At 45.9% G+C, this 27,450-nt stretch overlaps 1 protein-coding gene across 1 annotated transcript in view; it reads left to right on the top strand.

The window, feature by feature from the left end:
- LOC309550274 (uncharacterized protein) overlaps window positions 1-27,450 on the top strand; it is a gene marked incomplete at both ends in the record, with an annotated part of 1,476,097 nt that overhangs the window by 850,791 nt on the left and 597,856 nt on the right.

Here is a 27,450-nt window from a genome sequence, read left to right as displayed (position 1 = left end):
GTGTCGTGGTAGAGTGCAGGTATAACGTTTTCTGTAAAGTGACTGCGTGATGGGATCTTATAACGTGGCTCTAGCATCTTCAAAAGGTAGCGAAACTCGGCGTTGTCCACAACTGAGTAAGGCCGTAGGTCCTTGGCGATGAAAGCTGCCACAGCTTTGGTTAGTTTCTTCCCTTTTTCTGAGTTGGGCGGATAAGTTGACAGTATGGCATCAATTCTTGGCTGATCTGGGTCTAGCAGTCTTTCCTTGGCAGTGGTGGCACTGCTGGTGGCGACAGGTGTTACTAACTCAGAGTGAAAACGGCTAACATGGATTCTCAAGTTCGTAGTATTCCCTAGGTATTTAATTTTTGTGTGACAGGCTTTGCATACGGCGTGTGTCTTGTCCAACTCACGCTTCCCTGTGTGTTCGTAAAATCCGAAATGTGCCCAGATGTTTGCTCTTAAAACGCTAGGTGCATTTTTTATCTCTCGATCTTTTTCTCCTTCTGCCATTACCATACTACCACGTATGTGATGGAGACGGATGACGTAAGTTGTCAAACTCTGTCAGTGTTAAAAAAATACCACTCGTAAACTAAGCCGCAACAAGTCAAGCAAGCAACATCTTTCATAAAATATGACTGTCTGTCTGTCTGTCAGACTCCCTCTGTCTGCATGCACTGAGCCAGAGCCACTGAGACCCCCCCTTACCCCACAGCTGCCTGCCTGTGACAGTGACAGTGACACTGACAGAGACCCCCCTCCCCCCACAGCTGAGCTGACAGCCTGACACTGACAGAGACCTGGATGTCCCACACCTTCCCCACCCCACAGCACTGACAAACACTGAGTGAGTCCCCCCCTTGCCCAGACCCCCACAGCTCACACTGACAGAGACCCCCAGGCCCCCACTGACACTCAGAGCCCCCCTGGCTGCCAGCCTGCCACAACAGAAAAGTACTCCCGGGCCCCGACCGACCGTCCCCTGTCCCCCCCATCATAGACATCCCCCAGAGATACAGACTTGAGACCCCCATGAATGATTATAGTATACAATTATTTGTTCGGACTACATACCTGCTGTGTGACTGTGTGGGTTGTTGTTGTGCACTGCATTGCAGAGGAGGACAGGTGCTCTGCTGCTCTCTGGGCTCAGTGGCGGGCGGCTGGCGTCACTGGCAGTGGTGTGGCGGCTGGGCCTGGGACGGCTACGGTGCGGCGGGCGGCGCTGGCTGGCTGTGATGGGGACGCACTTGGGGCTCCTGTGTGTGGAGTCTGTGGACTGGCTTGGCTTCTGGCTTGGCTGGCTGGCTGGCTTCTTGGCTGCAAAGCCGCAGGTGGGACGCCGATACACGCAGGGGATGTTCTTGCTGCGCCTCGGCCCGGGTCAAAGAGACGGAAGAGGAGGGGCGGAGCCTTTTTATTAAGCTCCTGCACTAATCCACCAATCAGCTGCGATCTTGTGACTTTTTCTCCCTTGCGCGATAGGGCGTGGCCGCGGCTGATGACGTCATTTCCTAATCGATTATGTCGGCAACCCGCATCGATGCAGAATCGCGAAGGGTCGAATCGCGATGCATCGATCTTTCTATTATATTCCGCAGCCCTACTGTACACTAGGGATAGACTGATATGGTTTTTTCAGGGCCGATACCAATATTTTCACAAGGTATCGGTATCGGCCGATATGGGCCGGTATTTTGTATATTTAAAGACAATTTTTGACACAAATCTGGTACTGAACATGTTAATTTTTGTTCAGTGCTTAATGGCTGGCTTGCTGGCACCCTGTGGTGGGTGGGTGGCTGGCTGGCTGGCACCCTGTGGTGGGTGGCTGACTGGCTGGCACCTTGTGGTGGGTGTGTGTCTGGCACATGGGCTGTGGGTGGCTGGCTGGTACAGGGCCTGTGGGTGGCTGGCTGGTACAGGGCCTATGGGTGGCTGGCTGTCTGGCACCCTATCTGTGGGTGGCTGGCTGTCTGGCACCCTGTGGTGGGTGGCTGGCTGTCTGGCACCCTGTGGTGGGTGGGTGGCTGGCACAGGGGCTGTAGGTGGCTGGCTGGTACAGGGACTGTGGGTGGTTGGCTGGCTGGTACAGTGCCTGTGGTTGGCTGGTACAGGGCCTGTGGGTGGCTGACTGGCTGGTATAGGGCCTGTGGGTGGCTGGCTGGCTGACTGGTACAGTGCCTGTGGCTGGCTGACTGGTACAGTGCCTGTGGCTTGCTGGCTGGTACAGGGCCTATGGATGTGGGTGGCTGGCTGGCACTGGGCTGCTGCGGATGGGTGTATGGCTGTGATACACTCCCACGAGACTAGTCCTGACTCCAGACAAGGCTGTCCAAGGCGAGGGAGGTGGCCTAAGAAGGCAAAATGACGTCACAAAAATATCAGCAATATCGGCCAGTTCCGGGGCCGATACCGATATATCGGGGAAAGTGCATATCGGCCACGTCGATAATCGGTCTATCCCTACTGTACACCACATAAAAGGTCCATCTCCTTTCCTCAATATAACGTCATGTTCCAAACCATAACATTGTCATCATTTCAATAGCATTATTACTTAGTGATGTTTGGTTGGGTAAGGTTGTATGATTGATCCATGTCAGATCTCTTCTAAACTTTGAAATGCTCGACCAACATACACTGCTCCAAAGAATGAAAGGAACACTTTGAAAACACCTCAGATCTCAATGGGAAAAATATCATGCTGGATATCTATACTGGTATGGACTGGGTAATGTGTTAGGATCTATACTGGTATAGACTGGGTAATGTGTTAGGATCTATACTGGTATGTACTGGGTAATGTGTTGGGATCTATACTGGTATGGACTGGGTAATGCGTTAGGATCTATACTGGTATGGACTGGGTAATGTGTTAGGATCTATACTGGTATGGACTTGGTAATGTGTTAGGATCTATACTGGTATGGACTGGGTAATGTGTTGGGATCTATACTGGTATGGACTGGGTAATGTGTTAGGAAGGATAGGATGCCACATAGTTTGATGGAAATGAAAATGATCACCCTACAGAGGGCTGAACTTAAACACACCCCGAAAATCAAAGTGAAAAAATGATGCGAGTCCATTTTGGTGAAATGTCATTCCAGGACCTCAGAATGGTCCTCTGGACCAGGGCATCACTGAGCTCCTGAACAGACTGAGGTACAACCTGGCGGCATTGGATGGACTGAAACAGAATGTCCCAGAGGTGTTCTATTGGATTCAGGTCAGGCGAGTGTGGGGGCCATTCAATGGTATCAATTCTGGAGCTGCCAATTCTGGTGTTCAATGGCAAATGCCAATCCAGCTCCACAGTGCCGGGCAGTGAGCACAGGGACCACTAGAGGACGTCAGGCCCTCAGGCCACCCTCATGAAGTCTGTTTCTGATTGTTTGGTCAGAGACATTCACACCAGTGTCCTGCTGGAGGTCATTTTGTAGGGCTCTGGCAGGGCTCATCCTGGTCCTCCCTGCACAAAGGAACAGATACCGGTCCTGCTGATGGGTTAAGGACCTTCTACGGCCCTGTCCAGCTGAAACTGATTAACAACCCCCTCTGCTAGTTGACTGAGCAGATGAATATCCCAGGAGTTTCCCTGACTTGATGCTATACTCTGATTATAAAGTGTTGAGCAGTGTATATGAGTGTGGAAAACTCTTGGTAATTTTTCTTGTCTTCTGACAGACGGACTCTGTGGTGGGAATAGAAGGACATCGGAGGAAGATGTGACTACAGAAGATAATGACATGGCATCTTCTCCAGAAGTAAATCCCGTTCCTCATAATATACATGACAGACCTCACCATTGGAGGAGATCATTGGAATCTCCTGATACTTCACATAGTCCTCTAATATCTGACAGTGCCGATGGGTGCGGGAAACCATCCCATCTCAGGAAATCTTCTTTATACTATACAGGAGAGAATTCATTCTCATGTTCAGAGTGCGGGAAATGTTTTAAAAAGAAAAAAAACCTTCTTAGCCATCAGAGAATACACACAGGGGAGCGTCCCTTTTCATGTTCACAATGCGGAAAATGTTTTAGTAGAAAAGAAAACCTTCTTCATCACCAGATAAGTCACACAGGGGAGCGTCCCTTTTCATGTTCAGATTGCGGAAAATGTTTTAGTCGAAAAGGAATCCTTCTTAGCCATCAGAGAATACACACAGGTGACCTTCCCTATTCATGTTCAGAGTGTGGGAAATGTTTTAAATACAAAGAAAACCTTCTTCGCCACCAGAAAATACACACAGGTGAGATTCCATTTTCATGTTCAGAGTGCGGGAAATGTTTTAGTAGAAAAGAAAACCTTCTTCAGCACCAGAGAATTCACACAGGGGAGCGTCCCTATTCATGCTCAGAGTGCGGGAAATGTTTTAGTCGCAAACCACACCTTCTTCTGCACCAGAGAATTCACACAGGGGAGCGTCCCTTTTCATGTTCAGAGTGCGGAAAAAGTTTTAGTCAAAAAGGAAGCCTTCTTAGCCATCAGAGAATACACACGGGTGAGCTTCCCTATTCATGTTCAGAGTGCGGGAAATGTTTTAATGATAAAGTTAATCTACTTAGCCATCAGAGAATACACACAAATGAGCTTCCCTATTCATGTTCAGAGTGCGGGAAATGTTTTAAAAATAAAAGAAACCTACTTAGCCATCAGAGAATTCACACAGGTGAGCTTCCCTATTTATGTTCAGAGTGCGGGAAATGTTTTAATTATAAAGGAAACCTACTTATCCATCAGAGAATACACACAGGGGAGCTTCCCTATTCATGTTCAGAGTGCGGGAAATGTTTTAATGAGAAAGGAAACCTTCTTAGCCATCAGAGAATACACACAGGTGAGCTTCCCTATTCATGTTCAGAGTGCGGGAAATGTTTTAATCATAAAGGAAGCCTTCTTAGCCATCAGAGAATACACACAGGTGAGATTCCCTATTCATGTTCAGAGTGCGGGAAATGTTTTAATGAGAAAGGAAGCCTTCTTAGGCATCAGAGAGTACACACAGGTGAGCGTCCCTATTCATGTTCACAGTGCGGGAAATGTTTTAGTCAAAAAGGAAACCTTCTTAAGCATCAGAAAATACACACAGGTGAGCTTCCTTGTTAATATTCAGAGTGAGGGAAATGTTTTAATAATAAAGGAAGCCTTCCCAGCCATCAGAGAATACACACAGGTGAGCGTCCCTATTCATGTTCACAGTGCGGGAAATGTTTTGCACTTAAATGCTTACTTTTTAGACACCAGAAAGTTCATATAGGAGAACATCTCTAATCTTGTGCAGAGTGCGGGAATTGTTTTACTAAGAAAGAACACCTACTTATACACAGGTGAGCGCCCTTTTTAATGTTACGAGTGCGGGAAATGTTTTCCAAACAAAGATTTATTTCTTAGAAACCAGAAAGTTCATACGGGCGAGCGTCCTGTTTCATGTTCAGAGTGTGGGAAATGTTTCACTCCTTATGTACGTTTCAAACAGCAAAGAATTCACACTTATATTAGAGGCTCCGTTTTCATGTTCAGAGTGCGGGAAAGTGTAAAAATAAAGGAAATGTAATGAAACATCAGAGTACCCTCCCTGCTGGTACTACGGGAAATGGACGCTGGATTGTAACGGGTGTAACTCTTTAGTCCATAAACAAATGTGAAACCACCACAGTCCACTCGGGGTTGGTTTACACCCGCATCGCCCTCTGACCCGCTGTGGGGTTGGCAGGAAATCATGACAATACATGAGCTTGATTTATTGAAGTAGCCGGCTTTTTATTGGTCCAACCAATGTATGATTATTAATACATTTGACACATTTGTTAATTCTATTATAAAAGATTTAAGCTTTATTTTATTCATATCATTACTGTGTGGTAATCGCTTATTCTGATCTTGTCCAATAAAAACGCTTCGTACAATATTCTGTGCCGAGTCTTCTTTTTTACCAATGATTAGATGATCGGTGATTGGAATGTGATCAGTTCATAGAGAGTCATCCATTGGGGTTTTATTAGTGAGATGGAGAGTGGAGAAGGCACCAGATTGACAGCCATTGGAGGCCCTTTCTAAAGCCCTAAACCTTTTGGCAACCTGTCTATGACATTAGTCTTCCAAACTCTATCTCACTGAGCTAAGGCCAGAAGAGTTCCAGGAGTTCTACTCTGTCCACAGTTCCCAAACCAAAAGGAGACATCCACCACATCTTCAATCTTAAGGCCCTAAATGTCCTCCGCATGTAATCCACCAGGTCATAGCCTCTCTCTTTATCAGGGAGAATTTTTTCTTTGACTGCCCCACATACATGTACTGCGGTAGGGCGGCCGTTCTGCGCAAAACCACGTACCTGTCCGTCATCTGCTTTTCTGGGTCTGGGGCGTGCCCAGCTCCCGATGGACACAGCAGGAGCCAATCAGCGGATCCAGCGGACAGGGTGTCCATCGGTACCCAGTATTCGTTCCTGAGAGAGGTGGAACAGTTGTCTGCCAATGTAAACAAGGCAGATCGCCGTTCTGTTAGTAGGGAAGATGGAGATCCTGTGTTTCTGCTAATGGAGGAAGGAGATACTGGCGCACAGAGATTATATATATGTAGCGCGCCCCCCACAGGGGCTGGTGAGTATGTTCGTTTACTCCACACTCCCTTGACCCTGAGGCACCTCCAACCCGTTTCACACTATGGGTTCTGACATGGTAGTTCAGAGAAACAACAATGACACTTGAATAACAATATATCAGTTTACTGACTTAAGAAGGAAATGAACAGATATAGTTTCAACACAACAGGAGATATGAGTGTAAAGAACCAAAGTGAGATTCTGAATCCTAAAGTCCTAGAATCACTGAGTGGCCCAATCTCATACACCAATAAAGTCAGCTACAACTAGATATAACAATATCCAACTTAAGAAGTATATGAATATAATAATGATTCAATTCCTCTTATAAATGTGTGAGAGTGACAAATCAGATGTTTGTCTCTATATTAACTGTGGATAAAACAGTTGGATCTGACTAACTCAGCTGCATGGATATACTGTATCTCAAGAGAATCCATATCAATCTTAAATATAACCTGAAAGAGTACACTCTATCACCTATAGGGGTCCCCTTTCCTATGAATTAAATGAGTCTCTTCCTGGGTATGGCCTTGCTAATCTTCGCCAGCAGTAGGAGCTCTAATCATTCCGTGAATGATATTTGTAATCCAAAGGGAAAAAGGGGTATTTGTAACCCAGGCTCTGTCTACAATGAAGTCAAAATAAACCACTGTATGTGTACAGATGAGGCCTCCCGGTTCCCCAAGCACTATGAGGGGTGTCCCATGGCAACCGCTCCACTACATTAAAGTCCTCTCTGTGTCTCTGCTGCGTCACAGGCCCTTTCACTATGTCCGTGAGCTGCTGTGCTCACTACAATTCGGTATCTCTCACCCAATCCTCTGACAGTCCTCCGCACCAGGCTGGTCACCTCTCTGTAACATCTGCCACCTCTCCAAGGTGTCTCCGCTCTCGATCAGTCACTCCTCTGTGACATCCGCACTAGGCCACGGCCTCTACTCGCTCTGCTCTCCACGGCGGTTCTCCGGCACATCCACACTGCACACGGTCCCCAAGGCAAGAGAGCGAACATCCGACTCCGCCCCTTATTTATAGACTCTCCCATAATTCCCCACGGAACCTGCAGCTCCCTGGGAGGATAGTTCCATCCGGCCCACTTTGCACAGTCTTCATCTTCCACTAGACTATATATTCCACAATCCAACACGCCACTCTTCAGGAGAACCTCAAAATAAGCAACAAACTTAAAGGAACAGTATATCAGCCTTAACTATGCTGGTAGCGATTTCTTTACTTGGCTACATCCTCCCCTAACTTGAATGTCTTTGGTCCCCAAAGATGATGGGACTCCTAAGTTGGAGACTCCATTGAGATATAAAGAACCTCAGAATTAAAACTAACAGCAGTTTTGTGTGGAACTAATAGCAGCTGAAAACTGGTCAATAAATGCACCTTCGAACAGCTGACTATACAAATTACTAGAAAGGTCTGAGTCACTCTCACAATAGGCCAACAAGAAATCAGTGGCCAACCTAATAGTGTCAGCGGGTGGAATAAGATCATCTTCCTTGGGAATCCCAACAGAAGAGGCAGTTACTTGTGTGGGGCGTTGGGGCATTACAATTTGGTCTTCATAACTCTCTCCTAGGGTATCATACGTCAGTCTCTTTGGCGGGTGTATTTCCCTTCGTAGCCTTAATGAACCATCTCTGGGTTCAGATTCACTTTCCAACCCTTGAGAGCTACAACTAGGTTGAGATTCCTCACACTCCTCAGAAAGGCCCATTGACTCCTCTGTGTCTTGTGCAATTGAACTCCTGTCTTCCTCCTGAACCCTGCACGTGGCATCCTCCTGAACCCTGCGCGTGGCATCCTCCTGAACCCTGCATGTGGCATCCTCCTGAACCCTGCACGTGGCATCCTCCTTCACCCTGTGCATAGTATCTTCCAGTATGTAGAATCCTCATGCACCCTGCACGTAGCACCAGCATACAGGGGCACACTGACAGCCAGCATACAGGGGGCACACTGACCACCAGCATACAGGGGCACACTGACCGCCAGCATACAGGGGGCACACTGACCACCAGCATACAGGGGCACACTGACCTCCAGCATACAGGGGGCACACTGGCCACCAGCATACAGGGGCACACTGACCACCAGCATACAGGGGGCACACTGACCACCAGCATACAGGGGTACACTGACCACCAGCATACAGGGGGCACACTGACCACCAGCATACAGGGGGCACACTGAACACCAGCATAAAGGGGCACACTGACCACCAGCATAAAGGGGTACACTGACCGCCAGCATACAGGGGGCACACTGACCACCAGCATACAGGGAGCACACTGACCACCAGCATACAGGAGGCACATTGATCACCAGTATACAGTACAGGGGCACACTGATCACTAGCATACAGGGGGCACACTGACCTCCAGCATACAGGGGCACACTGACCTCCAGCATACAGGGGGAACACTGACCTCCAGCATACAGGGGGAACACTGACCTCCAGCATACAGGGGCACACTGACCTCAAGCATACAGTGGCACACTGACCACCAGCATACAGGGGGAACACTGACCTCCAGCATACAGGGGGTACAGTGACCACCATCATACAGGGGCACACTGACCACCAGCATACAGGGGCACACTGACCACCAGCATACAGGGGCACACTGACCACCAGCATACAGGGGGCACACTGACTGCCAGCATACAGGGGCACACTGACCACCAGCATACAGGGGGTACACTGACCTCCAGCATACAGGGGGCACACTGACCACCAGCATACAGGGGGCACACTGACCACCAATATGCAGGGCCACTGGTTACCTGTCCACAGGGGACATAACAAATCAAGTAAAACAACTACCATGCAACTAAAAAAAATCCCAAAAGCAATAAGAGAATCTTGTTAGCCGGTTCCCTCATCTAACGTGCAACAATAAAAAACAAAAATGCAGCACTGCCCTACACTTCATCTATAATATTCTACAAATGGACTTATATTGGTAAAACCTATAAATGAATATCCTGTGCAAATCAACCAATGTATTACAATATAGTAGTGATGGTGTCACCCTCTCTGCAAAAGGTAAGAAATATCGCAGAGCTGCAATGTGCAAATAGTGGTGACCCCCCCCCCCATATATAATCATAATAAATAGTACAATTAATGTGCATATTTTACATTTTATTATGATTATATATCAGGTGTTTCACCACTATTTGGACATTGCAGCTCTGCAGTATTTCTTACCTTTTGCAGAGAGGGTGACACCATCACTCCTGCCCAGATTGGATTTGAATTTAGCTACCCCACCCCCCCCCCCACCCCTCCAAGTTTTTCCTCTATCTTATCTTCCTAACATTTGGTAGCCCTATCCCAAAAATTCTAAAAAGTATCTTTATCTTTTTTTTTCTCATGGATGAAATGTGAGAAATAACATATATATCATACAATCATTCCATAAACACATCCCACATACACCGCATAGATCATTTCAAGGAAATATGCTCATAAAATAGTTTACCATTTGCCAAAAAAAAAAATGTCCCCGGTTTTCATTTTAAAAATCTGGTCACCTTACAATATGGTCCACAAGGTGGTGACCTGACTTCTCTCTGATGGAACGCACAGACAGGAAGAGATATGAGGTATAGACAGGAAGTCATGTAAGATACTGACAGGAAGTGATGTGAGATACTGACAGGAAGTGATGTAGGTCCACAGAGGAAGTGATGTCAGCTATAAATAGGAATTTCAGAGGCGAGGCCAAAGGAAGTAGAGAGGAGACGTAGCTGGAAGTGGCAGCAGAGGAGGTAATAAGATATTATTTTCTATATATAATCTTTAATTACAAAAAGAAAATGTTCTCCTTCCGTGTTTATGTCGGGGGAGCAGAAGCAGAGGAACGCATAACACTGAGAATCAGATTACAGTCCCCTGGCGAAATTACATAAGTAGGATGAGCAGCAAAACTTTCTCAAGCTTTCCTAGCGCCTTCACCAGGCAGAGCCGAGGTACTCATAATCTATCTGGGGAAGAGGCAGAGCTCGGGGTGACCCCGACACTCACCTCTAGAAATATTCAGCAGCTTTCCTCCCTCGTCACTACTAACATTAATCCCATCCTCTGCCCCAACACTAACTGGGCCCCCACTCCTCACCCCCCATCTAACACCGCTATCCCCCATTCCTCACCCCCATCTAACACCGCTGTCCACCATTCCTCACCCCCATCTATCACCCCTGTTCCCTACTTCTCATTCCTCATCCAACACTGTTGTTCCCCTCTCCTCACCCCCTTTCCCACACTGCTCACCTATATTCCACTACCCCCACTGACACTGTTGCCCCCCACTCCTCATTCCCTTATTCAACATTGCAGATCTCCACTCCTCACACCCCATATTTGACGCTTCTGTCCCCCACTCTTCACCCAGACCCAATGCTGAACCTTGCTTTCTCTCGCGTCTCTCATGATATCGCTCTTATCTCTATTAATAAAGAACAGACCTGACCGGAGAGGTGAGGAGGATTCTGGGAGGTCACATGACATCACTCTTATTTCTATTAGTAAAACACAGACCTGACCAGAGAGGTGAGGAGAATTCTCAGAAGATTCTTAGAAGGACACAAGGATCTCTACAAGGACGTCATGATGGAGAATCAGCCGCCCCTCACATCACCAGGTAAGAGGAGACTTTATTGTAAAGGATAGAGCAGTACGGAGGGTCCACCTAGATCCCCCATCATCTGATAAACACATAGAAACAATGTATTCAGTCAGTGTGTGTGTTTCCTACAGATGGATCCAGTAATGGGAACCCACCAGAGAGATGTCCCCCTCCTCTGTATTCCTGGGATTCCACACAGGAAGGTCACACCATCCCTCACCATCATCAGGTAGGTGAAGATGGATGTCGAGATCGTAAAAGTGATCTGACTGTATGAAAATATATTCCACTTTTCGGTATAAGGTTATTTGTGCTCATATTTTAAAGAAACCATTCCCTGCTATTTTGTTTGTTTAGAATGAAAATCTGATAGATATAAAAGATGAGGTTAAAGAGGAAGAAGATACGTATGTGAGGGGGGATCAGCAGTTCAGGGAAGAGGTTGGGATGATGGACAAAGTTAAAGAGGAGGAATCTTCTCCAGACATCAGCACAGGTGAGTGATGGCCACTAAATATAAAAACTGTTTGGGTATATGGATTGATGTTTGAGGATCTGTAGATCCACTTCTACAAAGACATCATGATGGAGAATCAGCCGCCCCTCACATCACCGGGTAAGAGGAGACTTTATTGTAAAGGAGAGAGCAGTACGGAGGCTCCACCTAGATCCCCCATCATCTGATAAACACATAGAAACAATGTATTCAGTCAGTGTGTGTGTTTCCTACAGATGGATCCAGTAATGGGAACCCACCAGAGAGATGTCCCCGTCCTCTGTATTCCCGGGATTCCACACAGGAAGGTCACACCATCCCCCACCATCATCAGGTAGCTGACTGACCATTATTGGTGGTTCTGATTTATACACAGTATATTTGTTACAAGAAATGTTTTATTATTTATTTAGAGTGGAAATCTTGGGGATGATAATATTGATGTTAAAAAAGAGTATAAAGAGGAGGATGAGGAGTATGGAGTGATGGAGGAGTTTTCAGAAGGACACAAGGATATGATGGAGCCACCTAATACCAGGAACCCACCAGAGAGATGTCCCCGTCCTCTGTATTCCCGGGATTCCACACAGGAAGATCACACCATCCCTCACTGTTACAAGGTTGGTGAGACAGAGATTATAAAACACAGACTCATGGAGACAATGTGTGTATTTTAATGCGATGTCACAATAATAAATCTTATATTTTACAGATGATATTCTTTCATTTTCTTGATTTAGAGTGGAGATCCAATCGATATAGAATTTGAGGTTAAATCCGAAGAAGAAGAGAGGTATGTGAGGGATGATCAGCAGTCTATGGAGGAGGATGGAATAACGGGGACATTTATAGAGGAGGACACTCCTACAGAGATCAGCACAGGTGGGTCATTAACACTAAATACATTCCTCCACCCATACTGCTCACTGATTGGTCCAGAGTAGGGCGGGAACTGTGTGATATCAGCCTGTAATACCCTGGTCACTTTCCTGAGCTGTGTTCCCCATCCTGTATTCCTGTATTTCTCTCGGATAATCTTCCTTCTCTGTGCTGCAGACACAATTTATGTCTCTAGACTGGATTTATGGAGATTCTGGGGTTCGGCTGGCAAATAAAATGTGCATGATATAGGCACCTAGGTTATGAGTTTTGGGTCTTCTGCCCCATGCCTGAGTCTAATGTCTTGTTCCAAACAAACGAGGAGGAGATACTGTACACCATATGAAAGATCCATCTCCAATCCTCAATATAACGTAATTTTCCCAACAATTGAGGAGAAGATAAAGTACACCATATGAAAGGTCCATCGCCATTCCTCAATATAATACCATGTTCCCAACAAATGAGGAGATACTGTACAACATATGAAAGGTCCATCTCCAATCCTTAATATAACATCATATTCCAAACAATAAAATTGTCATCATTTCGATAGCATTATTACTTAGTGATGTTTGGTTGGGTAAGGTTGTATCATTGATCCATGTCAGATATCTTTTTTTTTTTTTCAATTCTTTTATTTATATAAAAGACAACTTCCAGGCATAATAAACAGTAACATTCCTTATAGAACATATGCTGAGACAGTGTATTACAACATTGAAGACAAATAATTTATACATTTGAGATCTACATCAGTAGTAGAATAAGAGGTGTTCTACAATTCCTCTAATGGGAGGAGTTATGCAGGACTAGAAAGTACCCGGAGTTGTCTGTTCCAGTTTCGCATAACGTATAGAAGAAGAAGGAAGGAGTAAAGTGAATAAGTAGTGGAAAGAGAGAGGGAAGTAAAAGAAACCTAGAGAAAGGCAGCAGAGGATAAGTAGGTGGGATGAGGGGGGAAGGGGTAAGGAGGTGTGGAAAGGGGGGGAGGTGTAGGAAGGTTAGCATTGGTAAAGCTATGGCCCTACATCAGCAATACGTTCCACCAATATTTTAGAGCTCCCCCAAACTCAACATGAGGTCTCTTTAGTATTGCCTCCCTCAATTAAAGAGCAGCCTTCATCAGAGAGGACAAATATATTCCATTGACCCCAGGTTTTGGTATATCGTTCGTTCCACCTAGTCGTTTAGGAAGTAAGAGTAGTCTCCTACATAGCCTAGGTCGCTTATGTGCCCAGATAAAATCCACTAGTAGGGTGTCATCTTGTTTAAAGTATTGTGAAGAGATGAATATCGGAAGTGCTTGAAAGAGGTATAGGAACTTAGGGAGTATGCATATTTTAACCACTTACCGCATACTAACGTAGGGCTACGTCAGTAAACTTTGCGGTAGTGTACCGGGATGATGCCTCTAGCTAGAGGCACCATCCCGGTACCGTGGTTTAGAGCCGACGGTTGGCTTTCCGTCGGTACCGACCGATGCGGCTCGGGAGCCGCTCGATCGGTACCCGGGGGGGGCGGGAGGGGACGTCCCCCCCCTCCCGCCACCTTCCGTGGCTTTGCTCGGGGCTCCCGTCCCACCGGGAGCCCCGAGCACCCAGCCGGCACGTCCGCCGGCTGGATGGAGTCCCGATGAATGCCGGAAATGGCATCGATCGGGTCTCCGATGACATAACCCGGAGGCGGCGTCCATGACGTCACGTCCGGGTTACTGTGCTGCAAAAGGCGGCAAATTTGAAAAACGGCTGTATGCAAAAACGCCGTTTTCGGCGTTTTGCATACAGGGAAGTGTAGTGGAGGGGTTTGGGGTCTTTTAGACCCTCGATCCCTCCATAAAGTGTACCTGTCACACATATTGCTGTCACAAGGGATGTTTACATTGCTTGTGACAGCAATAAAAGTGATCAGATTTTTTTTTTTTTTAAAACTTTAATAAAGTTAAAAAAATAAATAAAATAAATGGGGGAAAAAAAAAAAAAAAAATTTAGCCGCCCCCGTCACCGTTAGCTCGCGCACAAATAAACGTATACGGAAGTCGAGCCGCAAATGAAATCGCTGTTCAAACCACACATGTGAGGTATCGCCGCGATCGCCAGAGCGTGAGCAATAATTTAAAAAAAAGAGCTACACTCTAACTCAAAACTGGTAACCGTTAAATAAATTTAAAGTGTCGCAGATTGAGATCTCTATTGACCGTAGTTTGTCGTGATCCCACGGGGGGGGCGCAATTTTAAACCGTGACATGTTGGGTATCTATTTACTCGGCATGACATGTTCTTTCACAATATACAAAAAAAATGGGCTAACTTTACTGTTAAGTATTTTTTAAAATTAGTGAAATGTGATTTTTCAAAAATTTTCCAAAAAAATGGCGCTTTAAAGACCGCTGCGCAAATACCGCGTGATAAAAAATATTACAATGACCGACATTTTATTCTCCAGAGTCTTTGCTAAAAAAATATATATAATGTTTGGGGGTTCTATGTAGTTTTCTAGGAAAAAATACTGGTTTTAACGCGTGAACAAAAAGTGTCCGAAATAGGGCTGGGGCTTAAGTGGTTAATAACGTTGCATCTTCCAAACCATGAATGGAGGCCAGAATTCAATTTATCTTATAGAATGTGGACTTTGTTTAGGAGGGGGAGATAGTTGAGCGTGAAGATGGGTGAAAATTTGGGTGGTATGAGAGTGCCCAGGTATTTCAGTGCTGAGTTCATCCATTTTAGCCTAAAAATCAATCACAGATGGTGGAGGAGGGGGTTTGATAAGCCTACTCCCATAGCTTCAGATTTAGTAAAATTGATATTTAGATTGGACAGAGTGCCATATACCTCAAACTCGTGAAGAAGATTCGGTAGCGAAATTATGGGATTTATGAGGGAAAATAACATTTCGTCTGGATACGCTGATATTTTCTGCTAGGTCATGCCTGAGATATCCGGGTGGAGGCGTATTCTACATAAAAAGGTTTCTAGTGATAATGCGAAGAGTAAGGGTGACAGGGGGCACCCCTGTCTTGTCCCACTCGTAATAGTGAAGTAGTCCGATAAGATACCGTTCACCTTAACCTGGGCGACAGGGGCAGAATAGATCTGGGAGATCCAATTTAGCATGGTGTTGCCCTAAGTAGTAGGGGGCAGGGGGGGGGGTATGAAGAGAATGGAGATAAAGAGGAGAGGCAAAGATGGTATGAGAGAGGAAGGAAGGAAAGTCAGGCAAGCAAAGAATATGAGAGAGGGAAAGAGAAGGGGGCAATCCCACAGAGAGAGGCCTCAATTTACTAAGAGATGGCAAAAAAAAATGCTAAGACGCTCACCAGCAAGGAGCCGGATGAATGAGCGTGTGCCTATGTGGGGTTGTGGTTGGAAAGAGCCAAGGGACGGGCCCCCGATTTCCCTCCCCCCCCCCCCCCCCCCCAGCCCGGCAGACTTCTTGAATAAATGAAGAATTGTATATAAGGTGTAGCACTGCCCCCTAGAGGACTGCTGAATTTTCACACTTCAAGGATTCCCTTGGGTTACCCATAGCAACTGCTTGCAGAATGTGCAGAAATCTTAACACTTTATGTTCTTGGCTCAGTCAATGATCAGTCTAGGGGTAGTTACATAGTTACATAGTAGGTGAGGTTGAATAAAGACAATAGTCCATCCAGTTCAACCTGTGTATGTGTGTGTGGCTGTAATCATCTCACATAGCCCTTAATGTCCTGATCCTGGAGATGTAAGTCTAAGAGACTTTTGAAAGCCACCATACTACCCGCAGAAACCACCTCTTGTGGTAGAGAATTCCACAATCTTGTAGCACTAACAGTAAAGAGCCCCCCACGTTGCCTGAGGTTAAAACGCTTCTCATCTAATTTGTATGCCCTCGAGTCCTCATGCAATCCCTTCGAATGAACAGCTTTTTTTCTAAGCTGAGATCCCCATTGAGATATTTATAAATTGCTATCATGTCCCCCCTAAGGCGTCTCTTCTCCAGGGAGAATAAATCGAGCGATTGCAGCCGCTCTTCAAAGTTAAGGTCCTCCAATCCCCTAATCAGGTTAGTTGCCCTTTTCTGGACTCTCTCCAGCTCCAACACATCCCTCCTGAGGACTGGCGGCCAGAACTGGACAGAATACTCCATGTGTGGTCGGACCAGAGTTTTATAAAGTGGAAGGATTATAGTCTTATCTCTGGAATACATCCCTTTCTTTACGCATGCTAATATTCTGCTGGCCTTGGCAGCTGCCGCTTGACATTGCATGCTATTGCCTAATCTATCATCAACCAAGACTCCCAGATCTTTCTCCATTTTTTATTCCCCCAATGGTTCCCCTCCTAACGTGTATTGTGTTTTTATGTTTTTTGTCCCCAAGTGCAAAACCTTACACTTCTCCACATTAAACCTCATTTGCCATGTCGCTGCCCACTCCGTTATTTTGTCCAGGTCATTCTGTAGGATATCTGCTTCATGCTGTGCAGTTATTGCCCTGGCCAATTTTGTGTCATCTGCAAAAACTGATATAGAACTACTGATCCCGTCCTCAATGCTGTTTATGAATAAATTGAACAAGGTTGGTCCCAGAACTGAGCCCTGGGGCACCCCGCTTACTACCTCAGACCAGTCTGAGTATGCGCTGTTTATTACCGCCCTTTGGACACGCCTTTTTAGCCAGTTCTGTATCAAAGAGCAAACCCTGCTGTTGATACTACCTGCAGACCTTATTTTATAAATTAAGCGCTTGTGGGGAACTGTATCAAACGCCTTAGCGAAATCCAAGTACACCACATCCACTGGTCTGCCCCTATCCAGCTCACAGCTCACCTCCTCTTAGAATGTTAGCAGATTGGTTTGACAAGAACGCCCATTTGTAAACCCGTGCTGATTACTGCTGATGATGTTGTTGTCTTTAGCATACTCTACAATATAGTCCCTTACCATCCCCTCCAGAAGTTTACATACTACTGATGTCAGACTGACAGGCCTATAATTTCCCGGTATATGCCTCTGGCCCTTTTTGAATATCGGAATCACGTTTGCCTTCCTCCAATCCCCTGGTACATCTCCTGTCATAATACTGTCAGCAAAGATCAGGAACAGTGGTCTGGATATAACCTTACTGAGTTCCTTGAGTACTCTCGAATGTACGCCATCCGGACCTGGTGATTTGTTTGTGTTAAGTTTGTCCAGCCTTTCCCTGATTTCACCCTCTGTTAGCCATAGTGGCAAGTCCTGTGTATTACTACTAACCATACAGTCATGGTCAGTGTACCCCATACAGTCATGGTCAGTGTACCCCATACAGTCATGGTCAGTGTACCCCTCCTTTTCCTGTGTAAAGACTGACGAGAAAAAAGCATTCAACACGGTTGCTTTTTCAGTGTCCTCTGTAACCATCCTCCCATCATCGTTAATTATGTGTGCAATGTGCTCTGCCCAAGTTTTTTTGCTGTTGATATATTTAAAGAATTTCTTTGGGTTTTTTTTACTATCCTCCGCTATTTGTCTCTCAAAGTTGATTTTAGCCATCCTGATTTCTTGTTTACTTTTCTTATTTGCCTCCTTGTATTGCTCGAAAGCCGATACTGTGCCTTCTGATTTATATTTCCTGAAGGCCAATTTTTTTCCCCTAATAAGTTTTTTAACGCTACGGTTTAGCCAGCCAGGTTTGGCTTTGTCTCTTCTAAATTTATTTCCCATAGGAATGCACTGCAAGATGCCTTTGCTTAATATGTTCCTAAAGCATTCCCATTTTTCCTCTGTGGTCAGGGATCCCAGGGTTCGGTACCAGTTTACCCTTTCCATCAATGAGCACAATTTTGGAAAGTTTGCCCTTCTGAAATTTAGGGTTCTTATGTTCCCCTCTTGCCTTGTTATATTGTTATTTATACTAAATGGGATCATCCTGTGATCGCTAGAGCCCAGGTAGTCCTTAGTCCTGGACTCCTACCTCCGAGATTAGGTCTGGGTCATTAGTGATCAATAGATCCAAGATTGCGTTTTCTCTAGTAGGAGAATCCACCAACTGTGACATGTAATTATCCTGTAAGGTTTCCGTGAATAGACGGGCCTTCTGTGAGTGTGTAGTCCCCTCATCCCAGTCAATGTCAGGATAATTGAAGTCCCCCAATATAATGACTGATCCCAATTTTGCCATTTTACCCATTAGTGCTAAAAATTCTAGCTCTACCTCCTCCTCTTGGTTAGGTGGCCTATAGCAAACCCCCACAATTACTTTTCCCTTTTCTCCTTCCCTATGGAGTTCTACCCACACAGATTCTAAATCCATGCTCATCCCATCCGTAATGTCACTCCTCTCTATCACCTTTACATTGTTCTTGACATAGAGACATACCCCTCCCCCTCTTTTTCCTACCCTGTCCTTCCGGTACACCGAATACCCTTGGATATTGGCCAGCCAGTCATGTGAGGGGTCGAACCAAGTCTCTGTTATTCCCACAAGGTCTATGTCATTCTCATGTACTAACATTTCCAACTCATCCATTTTATTAGCTAGGCTCCTGGCATTAGCATATACCCCTCTTAGTTTTACGGAAGTTAAACGTGATTGGCGGTTATGTTTATTCCTGTTTGGTCTGAGATTTTCCCGCACAGACCTGCCAATTGACGTTGTGGACCTACTGTCGCTGCTGACCCTACAATAGCCTTCAGTCCTTTGCTCCCTCCTCACTGACTTCTACTTCTGAGCCCTCCCCCCCCCCGTCTCCTAGTTTAAAAGCCCCTCTAACTTGGTGGCCATCTTTCTCCCCAAAAGAGCTGTACCGTCCCCATTAAGGTGCAGCCCATCCTTATTAAAGAGCCGGTAGCTGACTGAGAAGTCAGCCCAGTTCTCCAGGAACCCAAACCCCTCCTTCCTACACCAATTCCTCAGCCACTTGTTAAGTTCCCTAATCTCCTTCTGCCTCTCCTGTGTGGCTCGAGGTACAGGCAGTATTTCAGAGAAAACCACCTTGGAGGTCCTATTCCTCAGTCTATTACCTAAGTCCCTGAAATCGTTCTTTAGGATCCTCCACCTACCTTTTAACTTTGTCATTAGTGCCCACATGCACCATGACCGCTGGGTCATCCCCAGCCCCGCACATCAATCTGTCTGCCAGATCTGCGATATGCCGAACTCGGACGCCCGGTAAACAACAAACTGTTGGGCTACCGAGATCTTTTTTACAGATTGCCCTCTCTGTCCTCTTGATAATTGAGTCCCCAACTACCACAACCTGTCTAACCTTTCCTGAGTCACGGCCCCCCTTCTTACTGGAGCCGCCCCTCCCCTGGCAGCTGGGGGAGGGCCCCTGCTCCAGCACTGCCACACCTGAGCTGATATCCCCCTCAACCTGCAACGTGGCAAATTTGTTAGGGTCTATCAACTCAGGACTGGCCTCCCTGACACTCATCCCTCTACCCTTCCTAACGGTAACCCAACTGCCTACCACTGATGCCTGCGTCACCTCTTCTCCTCCCTCCTCTATGCTGGCCCCTGCCAGCGCCTGATGGGTAATGTCCAAGCTCCTTTCCAGGTTGTTGATGCTACGCAGTGTTGCCACTGTGTTCTCTAGATCCAGGATCTGGGCTTCCAGAGCAACAAGTCGCTTACATCTTGCACAGCAGTATTCGCCCTCGATTGGTTCATCAAGGGAGGCATATATGGCGCAAGAAGTGCACTGAGTGGCATCCCCAATCCTGTCGGACATTATTACCCACTACTCTATGGGGATAATATTAATGACCTGCTATTCCTTACCTACACTACCTCTAACTCCCCTGGTACTGAACCTGGGGTACTCACCAGTCGCTAATATACTAACCAGTCACTAAGATACTCACCAGTCGCAAAGATACTCACCAGTCGCAAAGATACTCACCTGTCGCAAAGATACTCACCTGTCGCAAAGATACTCACCTAAGGTTTGTGGTTTTATTTCACATTGGGATGGGAGAAGGGATGAGTGGGATACTCCAATTGTCTAACTATTCACAATTCATAGGACTTTTAGTTTGATAATGCTGCAAGGCCTGCCACTTGAATGAAGCTGAGGTAAGTGTTCCTAGTGATGTTTCTCTTCAAGGTAATCCCCCAGCACCCCCTTTCTCTGTACTAGCTGACACCCGTCCACTGACTATACACTCCAGATGGGTCCCCTTCCTGGGCAGACCCCTGGGCAAGATCCTCTGCACTCATGATACAGTTTTTCCAGATTCTCGTAGTGACTCCTCCAGTCAGCTCTCCTGGACCTCTGGGTTCAGCTCCTCTCCACTGGTTCACCAGGCTGACTGCCTGTGACCATCACCAACTGCTGCAGAAGAGGAGGCAGCCGCCACCCTCCTTCTGGGACTTTGCTTCCCGCCAAAAGACCTCTACCTCATGTGCCGTTGGCTTTTTATACCCTGCCCCACAATTCACCGAGACAACCCATCTGTGCCAATCCCTGGGGCTGTATCAAAAGCCTGTGTGTTATTGACCAGGTTTCCTCCAGCATCCATTGTGCCTCCCAATTGGATCAGCTGGGGACACTCCCTTAGACCAGATGAATCACACACTGGGCACACTGAGCAGACCTAACTCACAGATCCTGCTCCCTGATAAGCAGAGTGCAATATAGAATTTACCTGATGCTTCTCTGATAGGCAGACAGAGCCAAAAACTATACTCAATCTGTAGCACCTGACTAGGAGGGTGCTACATCCACCCCCCCCCCCCCCCCCCACCAAATGAGCCAAGTCCTCTCTGGCTCTGGGGCAGCCTCCCCCCTACAAAAAATTCCTACAAAAATAAATGGAGTATCACACAAACCTGGAAAAGGGGGGGGGGGGTAACAAATGTACATACAATAAATTATGTAGAAAAATATAGATATTCTGCACAAATATTCACAAAACAACTTAATGCACCCCCCATCAAACAAAACTCTGCTTGAGTGGGTAACATGTCAACCTAGCTAACTATAACATTCACTTTTCAAAAATGGAGGGCCTTGCCAGACCCGGACATCCCGTGCAAGCCTTTAAAGGAAGAATTAAAGGTTAGCACTTCCAACATTTGCATAGTAAAAACATTCTACCTAATGTAGTGAGAATGCCCTCTCTTCAGAGGCGACCTTCTCACCCAAGATCCCTAGCTACACATCCTGGCAGATATCACTTCCAGTAGGCTTGACTAGGCGTTCAGCTCCACTCCTGTACAGGTCTAGCCATAATGAGTGACTGAAACAGACACAGTTCCTTTAGCATCCAGGCACTGACTCTTCTTCCATTTCAGCCACGCCCACAAGTTCTCAAAGACATGTGGAGTCCATCTGACTGATGGTCATAGTGTCCCTCACACCTGTAGCACTGAGGCTACATGTCTTCTTAAGGACAAGGTATTTGCTGGAGCCTGAGCAACCTGTCTGACTTGTGGGTGTTAACAGTCTCTTCAGGGGCCTCTGACACTAGGGCACCCCCCACCAAAGAGACCTCAGGCCACTACCCATTCTCCCTGGGTAGCAACCCAACACAGTTCCATTACTGGCCCATTGGCCCAATAGTATCTTCACAAGGCATCTTTGTAAAAAGAGTCTCTTTGCAAAGAATTTTCCTCTTCAGCCCGATGGCCTAACTACTCCACAGAGTGTCCTTTTAACTTGAGGTGGCACATGATCCTGGCCCGATGGCCCAAAGGATCTCCTTTTTAGCACAGTTATAGTATCACTAGAGTCCTCCTTTAGCAAGGGTCTCTTCTTCTTTAAAGTTGGAGGGTTGGCCCTCTTTAGTGGAACCACTCAGCAGTGGTAATTGTATTTCCCTATCCCTTTTGCTAGGATAGAAGGGAAAGGGGTATTGGAAATAGGGCTTGGTCCCTAGCAACAAAGATGAAACTTGAAACATCACTGTACACTTTACATTCGGGCTCTCCTGCCATTCTTCTTCTGTAAGCAAGTAAGCAAACTCGGGCTAGCCAGCCTCACTAAACTCAGCATCCTGTGTCCTTAGCAACAGTAGTCAGGATTAGGGATAATCAAACATTTCCGGTCGACCATCGGTTTGATCCGAACATTGGCTGTTCGAAATTTGGCCGAATTCCGAACTTTTTGCGGTAAAAGTTTGGAATTCGGCCACCAGAACCGCCCAAAATGCAATGGGACAGGAACTGGGCTTTAAAAGCAAGTGATTGGCCCAGAAACATCAGTAAAAGCAGATTGGAGTGATTAGGGGGGTCCAGAGGCCAATCAGGAGTGAATACGCCCCCCAGTATATAACATAGCCTGCCAAACCTCTAGCACTGTAATACAGATGCTGTGGAATAGAGTGGAAGCATTTCTGTAATTCCTGCTGCTTGTAAAGCTCCAGTGTCATTTTGCAATTATTAGTGTGAGGAAAGGGATATGCAGTGTAGTTGGGGTACTATATACCACTATAGTTAGATTCAAAAATCTAGTTTTTGTAGGGATAGTAAAAGTGTCAGGGTGACCGTAGTGTAGTTTAGGGTAACATGACTCTGCCATGTCAGGCTGACCGTAGTGTAGTTTAATGTGATCTGACTCTGCCATGTCAGGCTGACCGTAGTGTAGTTTAATGTGATCTGACTCTGCCATGTCAGGGTGACCGAACTCTGCCATGTCAGGGTGACCATAGTGTAGTTTAACCACTTAAGCCCCGGAAGATTTTACCCCCTTCCTGACCAGGGGGTATTTTGCGATTCGGCACTGCGTGACTTTAACGGACAATTGCGCGGTCGTGCAACGCTGTACCTAAACAAATTTGACATCCTTTTTTTCCCACAAATGGAGCTTTCTTTTGGTGGTGTTTGATCACCTGTGCGATTTTTTTTTTTTTTTTTGATCATGCGCTATAAACAAAAAAAGAGTGTCAATTTTGCAAAAATAACAATATTTTTCACATTTTTTTATATGAAATTCCCCAAAAAAATGTCAAAATCAAAATTTTTTAACATTTTCGGCCAATTTGTTTTATGCTACATATGTTTGGTAAAAAAAAAATCACAAAAAGCGTATTTTGATTGGTTTGCGCAAAAGTTATCGCGTTTACTAACAAAGGGAAAGATTTTTGTCATTTTTGTTGTGTTTTTTTTTAACGCGTAATGGCGGCGATCTGCGATTTTTTTTTTTTCTTTTTTTTTTGCGGGACTGCGACATTGCGGCGGACAGATCGGACCCTTGACTGACATTTTTGACACTTTTTGGGTTACCAGTGACATTACTACAGTAATAAGTGCTATACATATGCTCTATTACTGTAAAATGACACTGGTAGTGAAGGGGTTAACTTTTTTTGAGAGGGAGGCGTGGTGTGTGTCCCTAGGGGCGTGATCAACGGTCCTACATAGTAGAACTGTATGATCACTGTTCCTACACAGGGGAGAATGACAGGTGGCTTGTTTACATCAGCCGCCTGCCTTTCTCCCGCTGTCACAGACAATCGTGAGTGCCCGGCGGACATCGGGTCCGCCGGGCACATGCGTGGGGGGGTCCGTGACCGCGCGGGAGCACGCCTCTGGCGGCGCGCGCGCGTGCTCGCTCCCCAGAGCCTCACAGGCTAGTGACGTACTGGTACGTCACTTTGCCTGTGAGGGGCTGACCGCCGCAGTATATGTAGGTCCCCTGATACTTAGGGAGGTAACAAATGAAGTCTATGCCTAGCAGACAACAAGCAGTGGTGAGAGGGTGGGGGAGGTTGGGGTATGGACCTGGGTGAGAGTCTGTGTGGGGGAGACACTGCCGCGTTGAGGTTCTCCTGGGAGGTTCTCCTTTTGCATTTTCCTATAAGTATTGTAGTACATGAGCATTGCACTGAGGTTGGGGGGATGGGGAGTTGTTTTGGTTGCCTTGTTTGTTTCTTGTCTGTTATTTTTGTGTTATTTTTACTTCTATGTTTAAAAATCAATAAAAATGATTTTAAAAAAAAAAGCTGAGTCCTAGGAATGAATAACCAGGAGGGAATGGGATAAGGCGCAGGCCAAGGAGATGTTGGGGGAGTGGGTGGAGTCAGTGAGATGTTGGGGGAGTGGGTGGAGTCAGTGAGATGTTGGGGGAGTGGGTGGAGTCAGTGGAGGTGGCGAATGGAAACATGCAGGAGTGACTATATATGAAGGTTACGATCGCTGTGTCTATGACTGTACAAAGCGGAAATATTGTGTACCGAATGGAATGGACTTTTCTTTCTTTATAATAAAACTTTTTCTGATTTAAAAGAAAAAAACACTCAGAAAAGATGAGTAGGGAAAATGTCAGTGGCCTCCACCTGTAAAACCATTCCTGTTTTGGAGGTCGTCTCATTGTTGCCCATCTAGTGCACCTGTTGGTAGCAACCCCCTCTGCTACTTGACTGAGCAGATGAATATCCCAGGAGTTTCCCTGACTTGATGCTATACTCTGATTATAAAGTGTTGAGCAGTGTATATGAGTGTGGAAAACTCTTGGTAATTTTTCTTGTCTTCTGACAGACGGACTCTGTGGTGGGAATAGAAGGACATCGGAGGAAGATGTGACTACAGAAGATAATGACATGGCATCTTCTCCAGAAGTAAATCCCGTTCCTCATAATATACATGACAGACCTCACCATTGGAGGAGATCATTGGAATCTCCTGATACTTCACATAGTCCTCTAATATCTGACAGTGCCGATGGGTGCGGGAAACCATCTCATCTCAGGGAATCTTCTTTATACCATAAAGGGGTTCATACTGGAGAGAATCCATTGTCATGTTCAGAGTGCGGGAAATGTTTTAGTAAAAAAAGATACCTTCTTCAGCACCAGAGAATACACACAGGGGAGCGTCCATATTCATGTTCAGAGTTTGGGAAATGTTTTAATGAGAAAGGAAGCCTTCTTATCCATCAGAGAATACACACAGGTGAGCTTCCCTATTCATGTTCAGAGTGCGGGAAATGTTTTAGTAAAAAAAGAAGCCTTCTTAGCCATCAGAAAATACACACAGGGGAGGTTCCCTATTCATGTTCGGAGTGTGGGAAATGTTTTAGGCACAAAGGAAACCTTCTTAGGCACCAGAAAATTCACACAGGGGAGCGACCTTTTTCATGTTCAGAGTGCGGGAAATATTTTAGCCAAAAAGGTAACCTTCTTCATCACCAGAGAATACACACAGGTGAGCATCCCTATTCATGTTCAGAGTGCGGGAAATGTTTTAATGATAAAGGAAACCTTCTTTGCCATCAGAGAATACACACAGGTGAGCGTCCCTATTCATGTTCAGAGTGCGGGAAATGTTTTAATCGTAAAGAAAAGCTTCTTAGCCATCAGAGAATACACACAGGTGAGCATCCCTATTCATGTTCAGAGTGCGGGAAATGTTTTAAGGATAAAGGAAACCTTCTTAGCCATCAGAGAATACACACAGGTGAGCGTCCCTATTCATGTTCGGAGTGTGGGAAACATTTTAATGAGAAAGGAAATCTTCTTAGGCATCAGAGAATACACACAGGGGAGCTTCCATATTCATGTTCAGAATGTGGGAAAGGTTTTAATCATAAAGGAAACCTTCTTAGCCATCAGAAAATGCACAGGGGTGAGCTTCCCTGTTAATTTTCAGAGTGTGGGAAATGTTTTAATCATAAAGGAAACCTTCTTAACCAGCAGAGAATACACACAGTTAAGCCTCCATATTCATGTTCAGAGTGCGGGAAATGTTTTAATAATAAAGGAAACCTTCTTAGCCTTTAGGGAATACACACAGGTGAGCTTCCCTATTTATGTTCAGAGTGCGGGAAATGTTTTGCGTTCAAATGTTTACTTGTTAGACACCGGAAAGTTCATACAGGCGAGCGTCTCTAATCTTGTGCAGAGTGCTGGAAATGTTTAAGTAAGAAAGAGCACCTACTTACACACAGGTGAGTGCCCTTTTTATTGTTACGAGTGCGGGAAATGTTTTCCAAACAAAGGTTTATTTCTTAGAAACCAGAAAGTTCATATGGGGGCGAGCGTCCTATTTCATGTTCAGAGTGCGGGAAATATTTAGGGATACATATTACTGCCCAGGTTGAGGATCTAGCACGGGCCAATTATATCTCCTTACTTAACACAATTAGAGTTAACTTTGCAAATTGGCATCATTTAGCCACCTCTTGGATAGGGAGGGTGAACGTTGTCAAGATGAATGTGCTGCCCAGGGTGCTCTTCATGTTTCAAATGCTTCCGTTTAATACGCCTGTCAATTTTGTTAAGATCTTAAATTCTCTGGTTAGAGCATATGTCTGGCGCCGCTCACAGCCCCGGCTGGCGCTCTCGCTACTCTCGCGGGGCAAAAACCGAGGGGGGTTGGCGGTGCCTGATTTTGGGAGATATTTGACCGCCGTCTCCTTGGTGCGGATAGCCGACTGGAAATTTTATACAGATGAAAAGCTCTGGGTCCAGCTGGAGCAGAAGTTGGCAAACACCTCGTTATACACCCAACTTTGGATACCGCCGGTGGCTAGAAGTCTTGCTGACACTATTTCGCCTTTAACCAGTTCGGTGCTCCGTGTCTGGGACAGGCTTCATAAGCTCCATAAAATTTCATATAATTCACCGCTTATGCCGATTTTAGGTCATAGTCTCTTTCCGGCTGGTCATAAAGATCATTCATATTCCCGGTGGCTCCCACAGGCCAACGCCACGCTCTTGCATCACATAACAGGGAGGGAAGGAATACTTCCACTATCTAAGATATGCCAAGCTTCACCAAAGACATTTATGGATTGCTGGAAATATCACCAACTTCAGCAATTTGTGAAAGCACTCCCTCATCCCTTACGTCATATGCACTCCCTGAACCCGATCGAACAAATTCTAGCACGCTCTGAACCAGGTAAAGGCTTACTATCACAGTTCTATA

The sequence above is a fragment of the Pelophylax lessonae genome, assembly GCF_965119305.1.
Source record: "Pelophylax lessonae genome assembly, chromosome: 3".
In the NCBI taxonomy this organism is placed as follows: domain Eukaryota; kingdom Metazoa; phylum Chordata; class Amphibia; order Anura; family Ranidae; genus Pelophylax; species Pelophylax lessonae.
Note: the sequence above shows the minus strand (reverse complement) of the source record. Positions and strands in the feature narration are given on the sequence as shown.